This window comes from Aphelocoma coerulescens, chromosome 12 (assembly GCF_041296385.1).
Source record: "Aphelocoma coerulescens isolate FSJ_1873_10779 chromosome 12, UR_Acoe_1.0, whole genome shotgun sequence".
Taxonomy (NCBI): domain Eukaryota; kingdom Metazoa; phylum Chordata; class Aves; order Passeriformes; family Corvidae; genus Aphelocoma; species Aphelocoma coerulescens.
Window position 1 is genome coordinate 15,622,155 of NC_091026.1, and position 15,783 is coordinate 15,637,937.

At 45.1% G+C, this 15,783-nt stretch overlaps 2 long non-coding RNA genes across 11 annotated transcripts; one reads left to right on the plus strand and one right to left on the minus strand.

Moving 5' to 3' along the window:
* Nucleotides 1-4,320: 4,320 nt before the first annotated feature.
* LOC138117693 (uncharacterized) lies at nucleotides 4,321-8,236 on the minus strand. 4 transcript variants are annotated; one of them, XR_011154800.1, is made up of 4 exons: nucleotides 6,993-8,236; nucleotides 6,515-6,575; nucleotides 5,615-5,799; nucleotides 4,321-4,920 (listed from the first exon to the last, which is right to left on the minus strand). It is a non-coding gene; the product is annotated as an uncharacterized lncRNA (long non-coding RNA). The 4 variants fall into 4 exon arrangements; XR_011154798.1 differs by having other exon boundaries at nucleotides 5,615-6,403; XR_011154797.1 differs by having other exon boundaries at nucleotides 5,615-6,417.
* A 162-nt stretch (nucleotides 8,237-8,398) lies between these two features.
* On the plus strand, nucleotides 8,399-14,681 carry LOC138117805 (uncharacterized). 7 transcript variants are annotated; one of them, XR_011154871.1, is made up of 7 exons: nucleotides 8,399-8,633; nucleotides 9,857-9,976; nucleotides 10,129-10,302; nucleotides 11,260-11,393; nucleotides 12,039-12,207; nucleotides 12,294-13,746; nucleotides 14,270-14,681. It is a non-coding gene; the product is annotated as an uncharacterized lncRNA (long non-coding RNA). The 7 variants fall into 7 exon arrangements; XR_011154867.1 differs by lacking the exon at nucleotides 14,270-14,681 and having other exon boundaries at nucleotides 12,294-14,261; XR_011154869.1 differs by lacking the exon at nucleotides 14,270-14,681 and having other exon boundaries at nucleotides 10,132-10,302; nucleotides 12,294-14,261.
* Nucleotides 14,682-15,783: the final 1,102 nt, after the last annotated feature.

Consider the following 15,783-nt stretch of genomic DNA (forward strand, 5'->3'; position numbering starts at 1 on the left):
AGAGGCAGTGCCTGTGTTCTGTGTTTTAGCACCTGCAAAAACCACTCAGATCAGCAACTTGCCAGAGCTACAGAATACATAAACCTGGTATTTTTGCATCTGTTTAGTATGGGCTGTTAGTGGGAACCAGCTGAGTAGGTTCATGTCTTTTTTGCAGGAGAAAGCAGATGACACAAAATCCCTCTCCTTGTATTTTTAAAAGGAGGCCAAGAGAAGTCACTTCTCTCTCCTGCATGAAACATTCAACAGTGCCCAAGCTCATTATTTGGCACATTTTTTGTATAAATCTCTAGAAGCAAGGAGTGCAGCTGGGAAAAACTGCAGCCTACCAGCCATGAGACACTCGTTTGGAGTGACCTGTCCCCTCCCACAGCTTCAGCTGCAGTGGGACCCAGCAGCCCCTTCAGACTGGCTGTGCATTTAGAACTGCTTTCTTTGCAATCAGCTGGTACTTCCCAGCCCTCTCACGAGCCATGAAGATCTGGAAGCTGTCTGGGGAGAGGGGATGAAGCAGAAAATAAGAAAACACCAATACTGAGTTGTTAAATGTTGTCTGAATGGCTGGAGCACGGCTCAAAAATGAAATGCCACTCGCAACTGCACTTGGAGTGAGAATATGATATTAAATTGTGAGAATACTGCATTAAATTGTCCCCTTCTTCTACTTGGGCACCACCTGCTGGCAAGTAATTAAATTAGCATCATCAGCCAGATATTAAACTCCGCAGTCCCGGAGAGTATGCCAGGTTTTTTCCAGATTATTAAGCAAGGCAGAGAGGAGAATTTTTTAATCACCTTATGCACACCCTGTACCAGCAATTAGTTACTGTAAATATAATTCCTTGTACATCCCTCCTCTTTAAGTTTGTGATGATTTCTTATGGTGAATATCTTTGGGCACTACTTGCTCTTGGCATGTGCATGGGAAACCAGGCACGTGCACGGCACAGGCACAGCCACTGTGCTCATCTCAGCTCTCAGTGCTTCTCATCCTACCCACAGAGTACCCCTGGACCTGCCAAAACACAGACAGGACCAACATGGGACTGGAAGGAAAATCATAGAATGGTTTGGGCTGGAAAGGACCTTAAAGCCCATCTCGTTCCACCCCCTGCCATGGGCAGGGACACCTTCTTCTGTCCCAGGTTGCTCCAAGCCCTGTCCAACCTGACCTTGGGCACTTCCAGGGATGGGGCAGCCAAAGCTTCTCTGGGCAACCTGTGCCAGGGCCTGACATACCTGGGAGCCAAGGCTGTGTAATTTACTATAATCCCAAAATATGAAACAATGGGACTGAGAAATACCAGCACACCTTCCTCAGGCATCCCAGAAGGAGCCACAGCAGGAGAATGGCCCATTGAGCAGATTCCAGCAGGGGAGATCTGCATGAGGGATACCAGGAGAGAGTGGTCATTCCTAGGAGCTGCAAATAGCTTTCTGAGAGTTTTGACTTCATGTCTGACACAGATTAATCTTCCTTTGCAATGTTTCATGCCGGAACAGGAGCAATCCCCATGCTGAGCAGTGTAAGCCCACTCAAGCTAGCCTGGCAGCATGGAGTTATCTGCAGTCTTTAGCAATGGTTTGCATCAGCTGTTCCTCTGCTCTTGGCAAAACATTTCCTGCAGCCAGGGCTGGTTTTGCACAGGTACAGGTGGCTTCCTACCAGCTTCTTCCAGCTGCAAAATGGGGAGTGTGCAGGCAGGGCAAAGGAGAACACAGCCAGAGAGTGAAGACAGGGACATATTCTCAACACGGGGATCAGCGAGTCTTCCTCTTCAGGAAGTCATGCATACTGCTGTCCCTTGCAAGAAGGAACAGACAAGTTTTCTGGCTAGTGACTCTACCCAGGACTGCAGAAAATGGAAAGGGCAGCTAACAGAGCCACCTTCTTTCCCTGGGCACCCAAAGTCATGTTGTGGTGCATATACTGGTAGTGGGCTAAGAGATGACACGTAGTACCCAGTGCTCATCCTAAGAAGCTCCCTACTCAGCTTTTGGCTGAGAGCTTCACAGCTGGTTCCCAACATGCTGTTCTGTTTCTCCACATTGAGGGGAAAAAGGATAACCAGGACTTGGATCCGGAAGGCTGAGGGGAAATGAGAAGCGACATCCAAATTCCTCATTGCTTGCAAGATGTGTGTACACCACAGGAGGAAACAAGCCAAGAAGAAATCAAATTAAAAACTGTGCTTGTGAGAAATTATGCTGAGAGTGAAAAAGTTCCAAACTATCATTTTTGATGCAATCTGCTGTTGAAGGCTTGTGGTCTCGCAGGACCCCTGGAGCTGTGGGAGAGCAGTGTCAGGTGGCTGTGCAAAGGGGTAGGGAAAGCCTTGTGAGACATACAGGAGCATTTATACATTATCTGCCTTCAGCTGGCTGCAGAAATATGTGATTTTTATAAACAGAGGGGCTTTTGGGAACCTCAGCCTTGCTGCAGGGCAGATACTAGTCCATTTTCTTGGCTATGAGCTCAGGGAGACAAGAACAGCTCACTAAAGCCAACATGTCTGTGAAGTTCCCCTGGACCTAAGTGACAGGCTCCCAGTGGGATCAGGCAATCTCAAAATCTTATCCCAGTATAAAATCCAGCTTGCCTAAGCAGCCAGCTCCCATTTCCTCTGCATAAGATGCACAAATAGAGCACAAAAATAATAATGGCGAGAGAAAGATGCATGGCCAAGCACACCCCTGCGCTGTGCCAGCCCCATCTGGGAGGCCCCTGGATGAAATACAGCCCTTATCCCAGGGAGGAGAAGCCCCTGGGAGAACAAGAGTGGGTGGAAAGGCAGCTTTTGGGACCTGAATTGCTGGTGTTGGGTGCTCCTGGGGTAGCCATGGAGAGAAAGGCCATCCTGGGCCTGACCTGAACTTGTCAACCCTGATACCCTGGCCAGCTTACTAAGGACACAAGGCTCTCAGCAGGGCTTACAGTGCTTTATTCATTAGCTCATTTACTCATTAACTCATTGATAAAGAGCTTGAACAAAAGCCCTGCTTTCAGATAGCATCATGGTGCTTATAAACCTCTGCAGAGGAGAGAGGCCCATGGCAGTCAGGCATCCCAAATACAGAACTATCACTTGGGGGCTGCCCAGGGATGTGACCTGCTTCCCAGGAAGAGCTCCTCCTCGTACCAGGGGCTGGGAGATGAAGTCTAGTGAGAAATGATGAGAAGGAAGGGTAACCAGGAGACAGCAGAGTCACTTGTGTTTCCCTCAGCTGAAATGTCTGTTGGTATCGGGATCATTACAGGGCCACAAATCTGGGTAAGGAAAGATGCAGGTGAACATCATTCCCAGTTTAAAGATGGCAAAAGGAGACACAGTGCTGGCATCTATCACCACTTCACAGCTCCTGTGTGTTACCTTTCTCAGCAGCATCTTTCTCAGGAGCCTTCTGAGAAGGCAGAGAACATTGTCCAAAGCCTCTAGATAAGAAATAAGGATGCTGAGTTTTAATTAAATTTCTGTTATTAAAGAATAAAAACTCACTCAGAAGGTAACTTTGCAAAAAAATTATCATATCCTGAAGAATTCTTTGTGAGAAATAGAAGCTTAAGGGAATCAAAGTAGAAATGCTTCCTCCTTTATCAGGCAAGGGAACAGAAATCTAGGCATTTAAAAGCAACTTCTGGGAAGGACCCTGCAATGTGTAGGATGTATGGAGCTGCAGGTGGGATTCATGCAGAAGGAACAGAGGAATGACCTGAAGCTGATGACAGGATTTCCTGACAGTCATGCATCTCTGCTTTTACTTGGCGGCCCTGTGCCTGCTTTGTGACATTCAAAGCTGTTTCAGGTCCTCCTATGGGTAGGAGAAAAGTTCTCAAAATGGTCAGAAAAGGGGATCTCCTAGACTCCTTCAGCATGAAGAAATGCATCTCTCCATTTCCTCCCCGCAGTAACAACAGTCCTCCAGCTCTTAGAGAGACACAACCAGCCTCACAAAATGTTGCTGCTCCAGAAACCGTATTTAGGATGAAAACTGCACTCCCCTCTGGAAGAACTTAGCCTTCCCCTGGTCATTGTTATTTCCTGTGGTCTGAAGGAGATGGTTAAAGAAGTGCAAGTGGAAGCACTGAGATGCTGTACCTGGTAGAGCTGCAATTTCTCTGCTACATTTGCCCAAGGGGGAGTGATGCAGCTCCTGGTGGCACCAAGCAGTGGCCTTTGGAGGGAAACAAACCCTCTGCCAGCTGCAAGCCTGCCTTGCTTTGTCCATAATGACTAGCACAGGCAGGAGTTGAATATGGCTCCAAGGCAGCACATGAGAGAAAAAATAACCAGCCAACAGTGAAAAGGATTTTTAAACATAATTTGTGAGCAATAAGACTTTCCCATGCTGGCTCAGTCTGACAACCTCTCCTCATACAAATTTCAGTGAAGGTTTACCCTAGTGAAAATACAGTGAGAGGCTCTCTTTTATATGTGTTTTAAAGTCTGTGCAATCAAAAAGCTCTTTGAAGCTCCAGGAACTGTAGACATTGTCTAAAAACATCTGCTTCTCCTTTTCTGCTCTATTTTTCCTCAATGTGAAATGAAACCAATCAAGCTCTTGTTATGGAGGGGAGGCAGGATGGCCCTGTGCTGACAGCCAGGGTTATGGACTGGGACTGGCTCTACTGGGAGGGGTTGGTGGCACCTGCACAAACCAGCAGTGCTGGGTTTCCAAAAGCCAGGCTCTGCTTCCCCTGCTGAGATACATGGGATTTGATCCAGGGTGCTCAGGCAGACCAATGTTGCTGCAGTTGCTTCTCCAGTTATTTACTGTCCCCAGCCTTGGAGCTGAGCTCCCCATCCTCTCCTGCAGGTCTGGATGGGGGATTCTCTCTGGATGGCTGATGCTGGAGGACACATTCGCCTGCTGCTACCCGAAGCTCAGTCTCAGGAAGCTTTTCCTTTGGTTCAGTCCCATCTATGATGGAAAGGAGAGCTTGATGGATGGCAATGTATCCTCAGAGAGCCCAAAGAGCTTCCCACACCATCCCCATGCCCCTAGCAAGGGAAGAACATGCCGGCTAGCTCACGGCCATCACATAGATCAGTTTGAGTTTACTGTGTTCAAGCAAGCTGGAGAGAACAGCTGTGGATTTGTCATTTAAAAGCATTTTAATGAGAGGAAGCTCATTTTTCAGTGCAAAAGCAGAAGCTCAAGGAAATATTACAAACTGTGAGCATTACTTTCTGCTTCCTTCACAGCAGGTCTGAGCCATCTCATCTGGTGCATTATGAAAAAAGTATTTTAGATTTTCTAAAAAAAAAAAAACAACCCAACCCAGGAATGATAGTGCAGCTACCTTGCTGCTTCTCCCAGGAGGTAATTGCTTAATAGGAACATCTCACTGCGTCAAAGAAAAATAGAATAACTAGGCTCTTTAGATCTTCTCCCCAGCTGTTACCTACAAGTACCCACAGCTGCTGCCAGTAATTTCTAGCTCCTTATATACCACAGTACAAGAATACCATCACCATAAGCAACCTCATTGTGTAAGAAAATAGCATTTACTAAGCTGGAGTTGATTCCACAGTGACAGCCAGAGTAACATGTTCTGTGCTCCAGGAGAATCAGGGCTGATCCATCCTCAGTGGCAGCCAGGGCTGGGACCCACCTGGAGGTGATGGGTTCCTTTTGTGCAGGTACCTTTCTGATGAAAACCCAGCAAGCACAGCCAGCAGGGATCAAACGTGCAAGGGGAGAGAGCTCAGGGTTCCTCAGGTGTTGTTTTTGCACCTGAACCCCTGGTCTGAGCAGCAGGTGAAGTGGAAGGAATAAGCATCCAGACCAAATGCACATCTTCAAGAGGAAGCACATTTAAGCAGAGAGTAAACTGGAACACTTTATGTAATTCTGGAAAACCTGCTCAGAGGCAGTGCTAGGGCAGGTGAGGGGGTCTCTCACTGTGGCCCAGCATTCCCACAATCACCCAGGGCAAAGGTGGTGTTTCACAGCATCAGTCAGCCTTTCCCTAGCACCCCTAGCCCTGCACCAGGTGTGACTCCTGAGCTGAGGACTATTGGAAGGGCAGGAACTGCCACAGTGTCACTCCTTTGCTTCCTCAGCACTTTTGTCTTTCTGATATCCAGCCCCAGCTTTCAGTGATTCTGATTTCTGCAATGGCATACTGATTTCTGCTCTCCTCAAGACAACTTCACATAGCTCTTAATCGGGTCTCTAACTGCTGCAGCTGCTGGCTGCAGATTCCCTGTTTCTCCAAGGGCCTCACTCTCATCCTGCTGTGTCAGGCAGGGTGGGCACTAAAAGCAGAACAGAGCTCTTAGTCCATCCCATGGTGTGCTCCTGGGCTCTGTGCTGAGGTTTTTCTCACACTGGAGGTGGGGGCTGGAGACTCCTTACACTGGATGTCTGGTGACTGAGAGGCAGCATTGATGTGCAACACCTGCAGCATAAAAACTATTTGGGAAAATGAAACGGAAGGAGGTGGGAAGCTCAGTGTAAAATTCTGTGCTCAGCTTGAGGCTGAAAATCAGTGTGTTGTCTATTAACTCACCTGGTTTCTTCCCCCCCATTACCCTGACAGGTCCATCAAAGCAGTGCAGCTGAGTAGATTTCTGTATGGAGACATGAGGAGTGATGATTTGGCATTCAAAATGGGTACAGTTGATGCAGCAAGGAAGAAGTTTGGGGGAGGGAGACTTAGAAATAAAACCGGAGGATTTTAGGATAAAGATTCAACCTCCTTAAACCACACACACCCAGAAACACAAGGGAAATAATTTTTAACGTAAAAAACCTAGAATTATGTCAAAGCAAATTGCAATGCAGCGTGAGCTGCATCTAGCGGCCAAGGAGAGTAGTGCTTGGCTTTGGAGGAGCAGTCCAGCCTGGTAGGAAAAGCGACAGCCAGATCCAGGAGTGGAAGCAATGCTTCTCTCCTTGCTGCTCACAGTGGGACCCAACAGCAATCATCCTGCCTGAGGAAAAGCAGCAGCTCACACTGAATCCCATCTCAGCATTTTAAACTACACCTGTTGTAGAGGTGCCACAGGTGCCTCCTGACCCAGGTTTGCAGGAGCCCTCAGAGCCTGGAGGGGACGCCTCTGGGGTCAGCTGCAGTGAAACCAGGCTGGTGCTGCTGCACCACTCCAAAGAGGGCAGCGTGGGCAGGAGATTCGGGCAGAAAGGCAGGAAATGCAGAGCAGGCAGTTTCATGCTTTAGTGAAGGAAGACACCCAAGAGCTGCCAGCACAGGCTAAGCCAGTCCCTGCAGCTTCGTATTCTGCTCAGGGCTGTGTAATCCCTGGCTGCACATTATTAGAATCCTCTGCACTTCCTCCTCAGAATTTTGACAGTATATTGATAACTCAATTTGAAAGCCAAGGTGTTTCCTTGACACAGGACTTTTTCTAAACGGAAGGCAGAGTACATCAACCCACAGCACGATTCATTACCCTCGACTCAGAATGTATAACATGTCAGGGATAAAGCCATGAAGTTTTGATTTATAAAGGCTAATCAAGCAGACAGCTATTAACCAAGGGGCAATGGATTATTAAATAAAATGACAGGAGAAACACTGTCAAAACACCTAGTTCTGACTCTCGGAACATATAATTGCTCTTCTTATCTGTCCCAAGTCTTAGGTATGAAAGGTAAAGCAATCCCTCCAGCTCAGATACAATTTGAAACACAATGAGGACTCGATTCAGCATCTATTTAAGCATTTAGGGCATGGCAAGTAATTTGAAACTCTGAATAACATTGCTGAAGGGCTTTCTCAGAGTATTCAGTAAGTTCAAAGATCAAGACCTGGACACTACCTGCTGCAAAACTTTCAGTAAATTGCCCTTGACTGACAGCAGGGTCAGTTTTGGGAGGCACAGCCTGGAGGGATGTGGCACAGCCCATGACAGAGCGCAAGAACAATATCTATGGTCCTAAAAATTATACTCCTATCTGAGCAGGCTGCTAACCAAGCAGAGCTTCCATATAATATAACTCCCTACAGCCAGCCCACCTTCACTTAAGTGATTCTAGTCAGGTAATGTCTTAATAGCATTTCTCAAATAAGACAAATTTAACCATAAAGCAAAAAAACCTTCCACCATCCTGCTCTATCTATTCAGCCTATCTTCTCATAGGGCACTCCCCAGCTTTCCCTTCAGCTGGGTCAAACTGCTCTTCTAGCTCTAACTCATTGCCTGATAAGCAGCTAACTTTGAAGACTCTTCCTTCTCTCCTACCCTAGTCCCCTCTGAAAAAGGAGAAGGACACCACCCTTCCCCTCCAGAACTCTCCCATCTGCCTTTTTAAGGGATTGTCACGCCCAGCCATGTCAGTGATTGGCTTTGATTCCTGGATGACTGGCATCAGCTGGGGAAGGGAGGGAACACTGATCCATTAAAGATAAAGCTAAGCAGTTACCCAAGGAGGGTTTACCAGCCTGGGCTACAGCGAGTTCTGCTCTAGATCAAAAACTTTTTCAGTTGAGGAGTGCTGCTATATGGTGCTTTTGGAGCACAGCAGTAGGGTGGGCTGGAAAGAAGTTGTCAAATTTTCACATTATTTTTGCTCTCAAAGATCAAGGTACAGCAAAGCTCTGTTTCTTGCAGTGATTAGCCTTCAGTATGAAGGAGCTGGTGCATTGATTTTTCTTCTTGCACAGTAAGGTGATCTTAAGCCTTTCCTGAGTATTTTCCTTAGATGAAAGGCTGACCACGTTCTAATCCCCTGCTACCAACCAAGCCCACAATTTAAGTTCTGGGTTGTGTTTGGTTGTTCATATAAGACAACTTTGTTTCTTAATTTTCATGGATGCCTGAAGACAAACACAAATACTAATCCTAGAGACTTTGAAGTTACACCCTGAATGCTGGGTATCCCAGACTTTCTGCAAGGTGTTCAAAACTCTGAAAAACCCCCTCTAGCACATTGTCCTGTGTCCAGGGAAGTAGTTTCCCCTTAGTATAGTGAATGCATTCTTGCTCCCTTTGTTTCACAGAGGGGTTCTGCTGTCACAGGTGGATTAATGCTCTATCTCTCCCCTTTGTACCGATAATCAGTCAGCCTGAGATCTCCTGTTGGTTTTAAGCTCTGAAATAATTTCCTGGCAGGCCTAACCTGAGCAGCTGTGCGGCTTCTGGGGATCTTGGGAACCACAGAAGGGGGAGATTTTTTTGTGTCTAAGGGCACTAACAGTGGAAGGAGAGAGAAAGGACATGACAAAGTCCACTGATATCACTCCCATGCTGGTGGAAACAGTCTGTGAATAGTCACTCAGCTTCCTCTGGCTGGTGGATATCTGTGGCAAGGGAGAATGTTGGTGGCAAATCTCTCAAATAAGGTTTTCTCTTAAATCAATAGAACTACTTTCCTTTGAAAGGGATTCCTTGGCTGCTGCAACACAGTTCACATTGAGAGAGAAAAGAGCCATCAGGTTTAGATGTCAACAGTGTCATTTCAGTGGAGGCAATGTCTTGCCTCCATGTCAGTCCTGATCACATTTCTGGCAAGACCAGAGTGAGAAGGGCCATTGATTCTGTCCCTCTTTGCTGGAAAAAGTCTCTTCAGTGTTGGCTGACTGGAGAGTTTTGCTGCTTTCTGACACTGCAGTCTTGGCTGGTAATTGAAACCCTCAGGCCTGTGGGCAGACACGGAGATCTGCCAAAATTTTGTGCCTAGGTGTCTGTTCCTGGCTCCAGTGCAGGGGATTTCTACTGGGAACCGTCTCCGTCCTGTCCCTCCCTGCGGAGGGCTCTGCAATCCAGCAACCAGTCCCTTTGCTCTACCCCTACAACTCCACAACAGGAACTGTTTACTTTCATCCTGGAGTAACAAAATTCACTTTGGCCCAAAAAACTGAGTAGTTTTAATTTTCAAATTGCTTTATCAGTCTGAGAAGGACGATTAAATGTGCTGGGGATTACAGCTGGGATGGCAGAGCTGCAGGAGAAGTTTGAGATTTCTTCACAGTCCACTGGAGAGCATGTTTTAAGTATGCTGAAAATGAAAGGTTAGTGCTCTAAAAAGGGTTCAAGAGCATTGATACCTTCAGCCTGAGGATGTCAAGACCACATTGTGAAATTGCATCAATACCTTGAAGAAACAAGGTGCCATTATGGCTGCAGCATCAAAAGTAATGTAATGGCTCTTCTTTGCAATCAGCAGGTTAAAGGTTTTCTCTGAACTGCAGTGCCTTAGTGGAAGATGTTTATAGTGAGCCTGGCATGGTGAAGTCTGTCACAGCTCATTCAGTGTCGGCAATAAAGCAGAGCTGCCTCAACAGTTCCCAATGCAGTATTTTTCTGGCTGAAAATACTGTTGCAGCACATTGAAACTGTAAGTGGGAGAATTAGAGGATTTTAAAGCATATTTAGGCACAGGAGTTTTCATAGGTCAAAGGGGGAACTTATTATTGTGGTCTTCTTTTTGTTTTGAAGTTGTTTTGTAAAGTGTAATGAAAGTCAAAAGCTGGAAAAGGCTTTTCTTTTTAAAAAAAAGCATTCAGTGTTTCAGTGGCTTCCACTGTGTTCTCCAGTCTCCCTGCGGCACCTGGCCAGAACACAGAGTCCTCTTCCCCTTCAGGCAGTCTTGTAGGGTTTGCAATTCACTTGATAGCTCTTTGGACCTGCTTTTTCAGGCTGGGCACAGCAGGCAAAGACTGTGGCTTAATTCGGCTGATATTGCTGAATTCACCTGCCACTTGCTGAAGGAGACAGGGCAGACAACCAGTGGGGCGGGGGCTCCAAGGAAGCTTTTGATTTGGGAAACCTATTTTAGAGGAAAGCTAATTCTTCTGGCATCTTGGAGAGGTTCTAAATATGCTCACTACCCCTCACCAGGAAATGCAAAGTGTCCTCAGGTGTGGCTGGTCCAGCAGAGCTCTCATGAGCTTCTCCAAGGAGAGCTGAAGATGCTCCCAAGGCAGTAAGAGATGTCCTGTGTGGCACTGAGGCTCCACGCTTCACCTGTGGCAGTTTTGTTGAACAACCCAGGTGTGCTACAAGAGCATTAATGTATTTTTCAATTTTACTGGACCTTTGGGAGAAAGGTGTGGAAACCAAACATATCACTTAGGCTTCTTGTGAGAGCTATTACTAAATCAGCTCACAGTTTTTTCCCCAAGATTGTGTGCCTAGTTGGCTTTTCTATTCTAATTCAAGAGGGAAAGGAAGCTGGAATTGTGTGGCCTTCATTCTCTCTTCTATTTGTACATGTGTCTCAGGAGATGAATTATTTATGATAATGTAATTATAGAAGTGAACAAACAAGTGCATTGTACGTTTTTCCCCCCAGAGAAGCTGCAGTCTGTGATCGGGACACTAGATGGTAGTGTCAGTCCAGCAACATTTCAGTGATGTCTGACAATGCAGTGACACTAAATCGTGGCTGTTTCAGTGGGATTTGCTCTTTGCAACATGAAATTTGAGGTGAGTAAGTTGTGATGTGGTAACGTTATCCAGACCCAAACTTTTTGCAGCTAGCTTGGAAAGCTGTAAACAATTTCTAACTGTTTTCCAGAAACTGAGATCTTGAGTCTGATAATTTTGCAGTTAACCATTACTGCTCTACATGAAAACCAGTGAAATCTCTATTTCTGGTGGTGTGAGCACAAATTCTGATCAGAAAAGAAACCCAGACCCTTGGTATCTCAATCACTGACACCAGTGATGTTAAGGAAGATTCACAGCCATGTTCCTGCTTGCTTTGTTTAGTTATGTTTCAGTGTGAGGTTAAGAAAAAGTGCATGTGAGATGTGAAAATCACCATTTTTAATTATTAGATATCATAGATTGACTGAGAAATTAATCCAGTTCTGACTGGGAATAGAACACAAGGATAAATAAGGCATATATTTCTCCTAATGTGACCATTTTGGTTTCAACAAATTGCAAACTGGTATTGATTTCTATACATAAACTATGAACAAAAAAGAATTACAAAACTTCTCAGCAGCCTGAAAAGTCAATACCAACCAAACTAGAATGGCATTTAGGAGAGGGATGCTCAAATGATGAAAATAAATAGCAGTAAAACAGCTTCTCACTTGTAATTTTTATCTAATATTGTATCAGGTCTGTAATGCTTTGCAAGTGTCATCCAATGCATCACTGGTGACTGCAGAAATGTGCAGAATTAATAAAGAAGGTGCCTGGATATGGAATAGCTCCAGCCTTCCTGAAAGGTTTTGGTTTGATGTATGATATTCCACTGATGAAAGTACAAAATCTATTAATTCACAAAGTGAGTCTTATTCTTGAGTTCCAGCAAAAGAAGCCCTTTGCTCAAGGCCCCAGTTTCATACCATGAATTTATCTTTATCCCAACAGGCATCTTCAGCTGTGAAACTGTGTGGTTGTGTCACAGCACTTCTGACAGGAATGCCTATGGAGTTGCAAACATGTGGATTAGAATAAAATCTGGTTTAATACTTTGCTTTAAACAACCTTTAAACACCTGAAGGAGAGGAAGGGAGTAGTGGGTGTGAATTGCCTGGCTGCACATAAAGGGAAACCCAGCGGGAAGGGGAGTATGGACAGGGATGACTGGCATGCTGTGAAATAAATGGGCATGGCAAAAAGCCAAAATAGAACAAATATTCCCCAGAAGATATGGGATTAGTTTTTCTGGAGATCCTTTCTGTTCTCTTGTCCTGCTCCTCGAATGTTACTGTCCCAGCATATGATAATTTTTAAGGAAAGTGGAAGGAGAAAGGCTTTCTCACTAACACGGGCCAATCATCATTTTGCACTGAACAATCTTCCTTTCCTATGTTTTGGTTTCTCCCCTGCTTTAGAGCAGAAGATGGAGTGGGTGGATGGGAGAGCCCATAGGGATGGACATCAGCAGAGCACAGCATGTGTCATCCATCCATAAAAACACAGCTTCCCACTATCATCCCAGTGCCACTCCATCCCTATGGATGGAGCAGGTGGTCTCTGAATGCATCTGCTCAACTCTTCTAATGTTTTGCTCAAAACTGGGAGTTCTGATCCCTCCTCCCTTGACAGGTCCTGTGTCTCTCTCAGGCTCAGCAGAAAGGGAGACCCAGCAGAACGTTCTTGCCTTCTTGGAGAACTCTTCAAAGTGCTGGACTGTGTTTTTTCAAAGGAATTTTGATCAATCTGCAGTTCCTTCAGTAATCTACTCTACTGAGCAGAGAAATCCCTGCTAGACAAGAGCCACTGTAATTTTTAGGCTCAAATGGTATAAATCAGTTTGTTGTACTGGTTCTGCATGGATGTAAGCTCTTGCTAAGGATGGGAGGTTGTTGCTTTCAGTCAGATGAGGGTATTTCAAGTTCAACACAGACTTTGTCAGGCTGGAGCTCAAATTTTTATCTACTTGTGCCCAACTGCAAGCAAGAGCAGCTCTATCCCTTCTGTGGGAAATATCACTGTTTGACTGGTATCACAGTTTGAAAATAAATTAAACTGAGAAGCAGGTGCTGCATATGACCAGACAAAGAAAAAGTTCAGGAAGCCTTTCTGTATCTTCAGATCAAGATGAACTTCGATAAACTTGGGTTATTAAAAACACAAGCAACGTTTATCTTCCTCTTTTGACTTGTAAATTAACCTAAACTCACATAACTAAATCTGATGGGAATTTATTTTCAGCTGTAGAGTTCACCACAGACTTAAAAGACAAAATCATAATTGCATATTGTGGACTGCTTCTGCTGCAGAAGTTTCCAGAGCAAAAGTCTACTTTAGTGAAAGGGGGTTGTAAACTAAAAGAACAGTTAGAAATGCAGAATTGGATGTTGCTCATTCAAATGTGGTAAGGATTTTGATTTGGATCCTTTCTCCTTCCCTTTGAAATGCTATTTACCTACATCAGAGTTTAATAAGGTTAATGTGTTAGATGTTCCCCAAGTGTAAATTCTATCAGTGGGAAGAATAGTGCCTGAATAAAGTCCTCCAGCTCTATTCATTTGCTTTCAATGTGTCAAATTAATTTTGCCACATGGGTAATAAAAGCTGTGCTTCTGTGTATTTCTGTAAACATTGTATGATTTAGAAAGTGTTTATGATTTCTTTCAACAATGAAACTTAAACTGTGCGCAGTCCAATATTGGTGAGTAATTTCAGAAGTGACTGAGGCATGTAATTGAGTTTGTCAGTGTAATTGTATTTTGGAATAGATAGTGGTGTGGTTTTTTCAGTCATTAGTGAGTCTCGTATTTAGTGTGCTGATTAATTCTATTAGAGGAGTTAATTAGACTGAGAAGGTGGGGGTGAGGATGGATACAAATCACTCTAAAGCACTGCATTTAACTCAGAGTTGATTATTTTGTGCACAGAGAAATGCTGCCTCTCCCTGTTTTGGACTCACGTGTGTGATTAGAGCTCATCAGTGCAGCCCCACGCCTGTGACAAGGACAGACGATGAGTATGGATGCAATTCTCTCTCCTTTCAAGTGTGAACTTCCAAATTAAGGCACTGCAGGGTACAGGGATGACCAGACTTCAAAATAATAAGCTCCTTTGCATACTCTGGAATAATAAAAATAGTAATTACAATATTTCTGGCACAGCCTCCCCATATTGTTTCCTGTAAAGAATAAAAGGTAATAAGGAATAAACAGGCATCACTGAGGGCACCCTCTGGCTTTGCAGACTTCAGAAGAGCTTGGGCTCCAGTCTTGACATGGGAGATTCAGAAAGGGGGGATGGAGAATTAAAAGAGCCTCCTCTAAAGCCAAAATATGCAAAATAAATATACACACAATAGATTTTTAAGCAGCAGTTGGTGTGTAATTTTTTAATTACCTGGAATATTTCCAATCAGACAAACACAAGACACTGTCAGAAGAGCATTAAAGCAGGCCTTGAGGCATCAATGGAGCTGCACAAAAAGTCAAGGTCCTTTATAAACCCAATGGACATGCTAGAAGATGGTGTAATTTTCTGGAAAACAGTCTCAATCTGAATAGGCATGAAAGAAGGATACTGTCAAATGAAACAGTGGTCAGGACTACTCAAAATCCAACAGTCGGCAGATTTGCAAGGAATTGTGAGGCCGTGTCAGGGAATTGCTCCCAGGCTGCCTGCTCAGGCCATTACAGCGCTGTCAGTAAAGATGCCTTTTATCTCCCAACTCCTTCCATGTGCAGATAAAGCAGCTGTGGTCAGTACAGGGCATATTTTAGTAAGATTAAGAGTGGTAACATCTGGCGAATTCACATGTCATGAACTGCTCCTTGCCCATGTACAAAGAGCCCTGTTCCCATGCCTTTTTGTTTCCCTTAGATAATGGCTTTTCTGCAGCAGAATCTGACCGATAGGCTATCGGCTGGGAATAGCAACACGGCTCACAACGGCACTGTAGCAAGGGACAATCAGAAACTTTCAGCATTGGGAAACTTCACATCGGAAGCCAGCTCTGATAATCCTGCTGAGAGGAGAAGAACTGGCAAGTTTCTCTCTGCAAAACATAAGGAAAAGGAAAAGGGCCCTGGAAAGTCACAGGAAGGTGAATAAAAACTTCTTGTCACCAGCCTCCTTCCGCTGGTCCTGGGAAGGACCTCTTGGCTGCCTCTCACCAAAGGGCTGTGCTCCACAATGTCAAAGAAAACAAGCAAGGGGGCCAGGGTTCTCCCTCTGAGATCTCAGCTTGCTGGAGACACTGTGAGTCTTCTGGAAAGAGTTAGAGGAGCTGTCAAAGCCACTCCCCTGCACCAATAAAGCTGTTTAGTTCAGGTTTGGTGGTGGTGTATGGACAGCCTGACAGATGCAGCTGAGTGTGGACAAAGACCCATTCCCTGATCTTCTGGAGCTGCTGTTTCACTTCTCTCCAGGGGCTTTGCTGCAGGTT